At 45.0% G+C, this 5,627-nt stretch overlaps 1 pseudogene; it reads right to left on the reverse strand.

The window, feature by feature from the left end:
• Positions 1 to 286: 286 nt before the first annotated feature.
• LOC101335596 (retinol dehydrogenase 12 pseudogene) lies at positions 287 to 1,234 on the reverse strand (annotated as a pseudogene).
• Positions 1,235 to 5,627: the final 4,393 nt, after the last annotated feature.

A 5,627-nucleotide genomic window follows, 5' to 3' on the forward strand; every position in this document is an offset into this window, starting at 1 on the left:
TTCCCCATGCCCACCTCGGATCTTCCCAGTCCTCCTGCCCCAAGAGAGCACTCTATTCATGAAATTATTGGAGAAGAATCCTCTGCAGTTGTGAGCATCTCATGCTGTAAGCCAGCTTCACAAGAGCGTTGGGTGTGCCAAGGTAAGGGTCAGGAGAATCAGAACAGGGCAGGGTTTGCAACAGCAGTAAACCAGAAGGAAAATCCTTCAGGATGGCCCTTCTCCTTGGTCCCCTTTCATTATGGCATGGACTTGGCCTGATAAGGCTGTGGCTCTTCCACCAGCTCTACTCCCACTGGATATCTAGAAGCTCACAGCTGACGTTCCACAGGCACTCAGCCATTTTGTTACTTCAGGCCCTTGGAGATACCCAGGTCCTCTTGCCGTCATTGAAGTACTTGGCACTCAGGGGCTCCAGGCCCTCAGTTATGGCACAGTGCAGTCTGGTCTGCGCCCCCTTCTCCCACACCAATTTGAAAAAGAGGGAGAAGAGCTGCCAGACCAGGCACAGCAAGAAAGAGTATTGGACAAGCTCAGAGTGGACCATGCCTGGGTGCACTGCATACAGGGTGGCCCCCATCCGTTGAAGCCTCTTGGCCAGCTCCCAAGTAAAAAGTATATTGGCCATTTTGCTGTGGCAATATGCAAAGCCCCAGCTGTAGCACTTCTCACTCTCAAGGTCCTGGAAGTGAATCTTGTCAACATGGTGAGCCACCGATGACAGGTTCACCATCTGTGCAAGAGCAGACTCTTTCAGCTGCTCCAGGAGAGAGCAAGTGAGAAGGAAGTGGCCCAGGCAGTTGATTCCCAGGTGGGTTTCAAAGCTGTTAGCTGCCTTGGAATATGGACACATCATCATTCCTGTATTGTTGATCAGAATATGGAGCTGCTTTTGCACTGCCAGAAGGCTTTCAGCAAAAGCTCGGATGGATTTGGTACTGGATAGGTCCAGTTTCCACACCAGCACCTGGGAGTTCTTTGTATTAGCTCAGATTTCACTAGCAGCAGATTCCCACTTCAGTACATCTCAGCAGGCAATGCATACTCCTCTGCGAGTGAGCTCCCTGGCCGTCTCCTTACTGATGCCCATGTTGGCTCCAGTGATCACCACTATCTTCCTGGGAAGCTGCACATTTGTTCTCCAAATCTCACCAGCAAAGAACTTCCTAATGGACAGAGCTATCACATACAGGAAAGAAAGGAGGGAGGTGAGTAGTCCTAAGATAACCAGCATCTTTTCAACTTCTTTAGTTGCTGCTGCTTTAGCAAAAGCAGCTTCGACTCCAATTCTGGCTCCAACCCCTGGTCTGGCTCCAATTCTTGGCTGCTTCTCTCTGCTTCTCCCTCCCACTCCCTTATCTCCTCTCTCTCCTGGACTCTGGGCATCTCTTATGCATCCTTTATGAAGATACATGTAGTTGCATTTAGGACCCACCCAGATAATCCAGGATAATCTCCACATCTCAACAGCCTTAACTTAATCATATTTGCAAAGAACCATTTTCCAAGTAAGGTAACATTTACAGTGTCCAGGGACTATGACCTACTATCTTTGGGGGCCATTATTCTGCCTACTGCAAGGAGTAAGTCAGATGCCTTGTTCTGAAGTTCTGGGGTCACTGGGTTTGGAAAGGAGTGACTGGAGCTCTTTGAGGCCGAATGGGGTGGAAGACAGTGCAGCCTGGTGGGAGGGATGTGGGCTCTGTAGGCAAACAGACCTGAGTTCACTTCCCTGCCCCAACACCTGATGACTGAGTGACCTTGGGCAAGTCACTCAACCTCCCTGACTTTCCATTTCCTCCTCTGTGAAATGAGGTAATAACTGCACCTCCCTCACAAGGCTATTGTAACTTGTGCTTGTAAAGCACTTAGCATAGGGCTAGGCACATAGTGAGTAATCTACGAACATTGACTGTTGTTATTATTGACTGATGAACATGGTGATAATAATACCATGCATGTATTGTGCGCTTACTCTGTTTTGGGTTCACAAGAAACCCAAATGCTCCCAGGAGCATGTGATATAGATGTCACAGATGTAGATTCAAGAGGCCAGAATTTGCCTAAGGTCAGACAGTCAACAAATAGTAGAGGGAGGAATGAAGACCATGTTTGGCTAATCCTTCACCACAATGCTAGTCTCCACCCCATGAGGAGACTGTAAACCCCAGCACCTGCAGAGAGCACGTGTAAATGAGGAATACATCTACAAGTAGGAAAGCCTGTGGCCAGTTGTGTGGAGGGACTTGCCTACTGTCAGGGCTACAGACTATAGTGTGAGAAACCAGGATGGTGGAAGTCTCTGTGCTCAGCACTTTTCCAACAAGGGAACAGGAGAGACTCTGTGCTGGTGGTGGTGACAGACCCCTGTGTGAGGGCAAGGCCTGCACCAGGACCCAGGATGCTGTGGACCTTCTGACTCCAGGATGGATGAATGAAAAGGCCAGCATTATGTGGCTGTGGGAGTTTCCCATATTGTCTAGAATATTGTTCATTGAGCTGAAGATTCTTTTGCTCTATAGTATATTTCCACTTCTCTTTTAAAAGAGTAAACTTTATATTGAAGTATAACATAAAGATGGAATTTTGCACAAATCATAACTATATCACTTGAGAGAAGCGGGGGAACTCAGAATCTGAGAGTTGGTGTTAAAGATAAATCATTGCTGCCGGGTATGAGATCAGAAAAATATATCTGCCAGTTTTATATCTCAACATCTTAGACTTTCTTGCATGTATTTCTGGCATGACTGATTATACAGATTGCTGCTATCTATGACGTTTTTTAAAAACAGCTTAATTGAGGTATAATTGACATACAGTAAATTGTACATATTTAAAGTATACAATTTGATAAGTTTATATTATATATAAATATATTCACCATAATCAAGTTAGTAAGCATTCATCACTCTCTCATCCCCACTTGCATACACCTAATCAAGCACTGATTTGCTCTCTGTCACTGAAGATTAATTTGCATTTTATAAGGTTTCATGTAAATAGAAACATACTCTATGTACCCCTGGTTGTCTGTCTTCCTTCACTCAGTATAATTATTTTGAGATTTATCCATGTTGTGTAGTATGGACTCCAATTTGTTTATTCAGTCACCTGTTTTTTAAAATATTTATTTATTTATTTATTTGGTTGCACCGGGTCTTAGTTGCAGCAGGCAGGCTCCTTTGTTGTGGCTCGCTGGCTCCTTAGTTGTGGCATGCGAACTCTTAGTTGCAGCATGCATGTGGGATCTGGTTCCCTGACCAGGGATCACACCCAGGCCCCCTGCATTGGGAGCATGGAGTCTTATCCACTGCACCACCAGGGAAGTCCCTCATTCACCTGTTGATGGACATTAAATTGTTTTCAGTTTTTGACTATTAGAAATAAAATTGCCATGCAAATCTTGTACAAGTCTTCATAGGGACATATATTTTCTTTTCTCCTGGGTGAAAACCTAGAAGTGGAATAGCTGTTAAACCCTCCAACTTTGTTTTTATGGTAGGTGCATTGTTAGATTTTAAAGAAACTACCAAACTGTTTTCCAAATTGGTTGTACCATTTTACATTCCCATCAGCAGTGTATGGGCATTCCAGCTCTTCCACATCTATGCCAACACCTGCTATGGGCAGTCATTTTAATTTTAGCCATTTTAGTTAAGTGTGTAGTGGTATGTCTTTATGCTTTAAATTTGTATTCCCCTAATGACAATGGTGCTGAGCACCTTTTCATGTATTTGTCATTTGTATATCTTCTGCTCAAATCTTTTGCCCGTTTTTTATTGGGCTATTTTCATATTGATGAGTTTTGTGAGTCTTTTTTATACTTAGATACATGTTTTTGCAAAGACTTTTCCTAGACTGTGGCTTGTTTTTTGTTTTGTTTTAACTATAACAATTTCTTGAGTACTTTAGTTTATTTATTTATTTATTTTTGGCTGTGTTGGGTCTTCTTTGCTGTGCATGGGCTTTCTCTAGTTGCAGTAAGCGGGGGCTACTCTTCATTGTGGTGTGGGCTTCTCATTGCGGTGGCTTCTCTTGTCGCAGAGCATGGGCTCCAGGCACTCGGGCTTCAGTAGCCGTGGCCCGTGGGCTCCACAGCGCAGGCTCAGCAGCTGCGGCACATGGGCTTAGCTGCTCCACAGCATGTGGGATCCTCCTGGACCAGGGCTTGAACCCGTGTCCCCTGCATTGGCAGGCGGATTCTTAACCACTGCGCCACCAGGGAAGCCCTGTGTCTTGTTTTTTAATGATCTTAACTGTGTCCTTTAAAGAATGGATTTTTCAGTTTTGGTAAAATCTAATTTATCAATTTTTTCTTTTATGAATTGTGTTTTGCTGTCAAAACAAAGAAATATTTGCCTAACAATGTCAAAATTTTTTCCTGTGATTTCTTCTAGAAGTTTTATACTGTTAGGTTATACATGTAGGTCTATGATCCATTTTGAGTTAATTTTTGAATATATTGCAGGGTATGGATCCAAGTACATTCTTTTGCAATGAATATCCAGTTGCTCCAGCACCATTTCTTGAAAGGGCTATCCTTTCTCCACCACAATGCCTTTGTACCTTAAAAAAATCAGTTGTCTATATACATGTGTGGTTTTTTGTCTGGAGTATCTACTGTGCCCTGTGGACTGGTACACTGGTACAACCAATTTGGAAAACAGTTTGGTAGTTTCTTTAAAATCTAACAATGCACTTACCATAAAAACAAAGTTGGAGGGTTTAACAGCTGTTCCACTTCTAGGTTTTCACCCAGGAGAAAAGAAAATATATGTCGCTATGAAGACTTGAACGAGATTTGCATGGCAATTTTATTTCACTGCTTCCCAGAAGTGAAACTGATGTGTTAATGGGGCTGTGTAACCTTGGTCCCTACAACAGCAGCCCAAGTCAGCTGGATCCAGTACCCAGTACCCTGGAATGGTTGCAGTGACGCCCAGGCTCAGCATCCCTTCCAGGTGGATGTTGAGATTCACACTGCCTCTGGGTAGCAAAATCCAGATGCTGGTCATCAAATCCTGAATAATTCACCAGGTGTTCTTTCTCTGTCCCAGAAGTTCCCATGGCCCCATTGGCCCTTGTACCCTCATTCCTTTCAATCTGCAGAGCTGCAAAGGAAAGCAGCTTAGGCCATCTGCCAAGAAACCTGGGACACACAATTCTCCCCTTAGGCTTTTGAATCTGCTGGTGCGGCTGGTATGTCCTGGTACCTGGCTACCTGGAGGCAGGGGGTTGGACAAAATCACCTACTGGGGCATAGACAGCACAGAGAGGAGACACTTTCCATAGCCCAGGTCCAAGGGTGTCAGATGTGGGTCCCTCACTCCTGCCCTGAGGATACCCCAGCTGCTCCTGGGCAGAGATGCAGTTTTTCTGCTTCCTTTAGTCCCTCCCAACCCCCTCCCCAGGCCTGTCCAGTGGGAGGAAGGCATCAGCCCACATTCTGATCATTTTCCTGGGGAGTGTTCTCGGTAGGTTTCGCTGGACATGTGAATTTATTCTGGAGGGGCGATAGTAGGGACTCAGTGGGACAGATGACAGGGCAAGGGCTCCTCCAGAGAGAGGCCAGCGTAGCCCAATCCCTGACTTAGATTCTTATAGATTCGCCTCCAGTTTTGCCT

This window comes from Tursiops truncatus, chromosome X, assembly GCF_011762595.2.
Source record: "Tursiops truncatus isolate mTurTru1 chromosome X, mTurTru1.mat.Y, whole genome shotgun sequence".
In the NCBI taxonomy this organism is placed as follows: Eukaryota; Metazoa; Chordata; class Mammalia; order Artiodactyla; family Delphinidae; genus Tursiops; species Tursiops truncatus.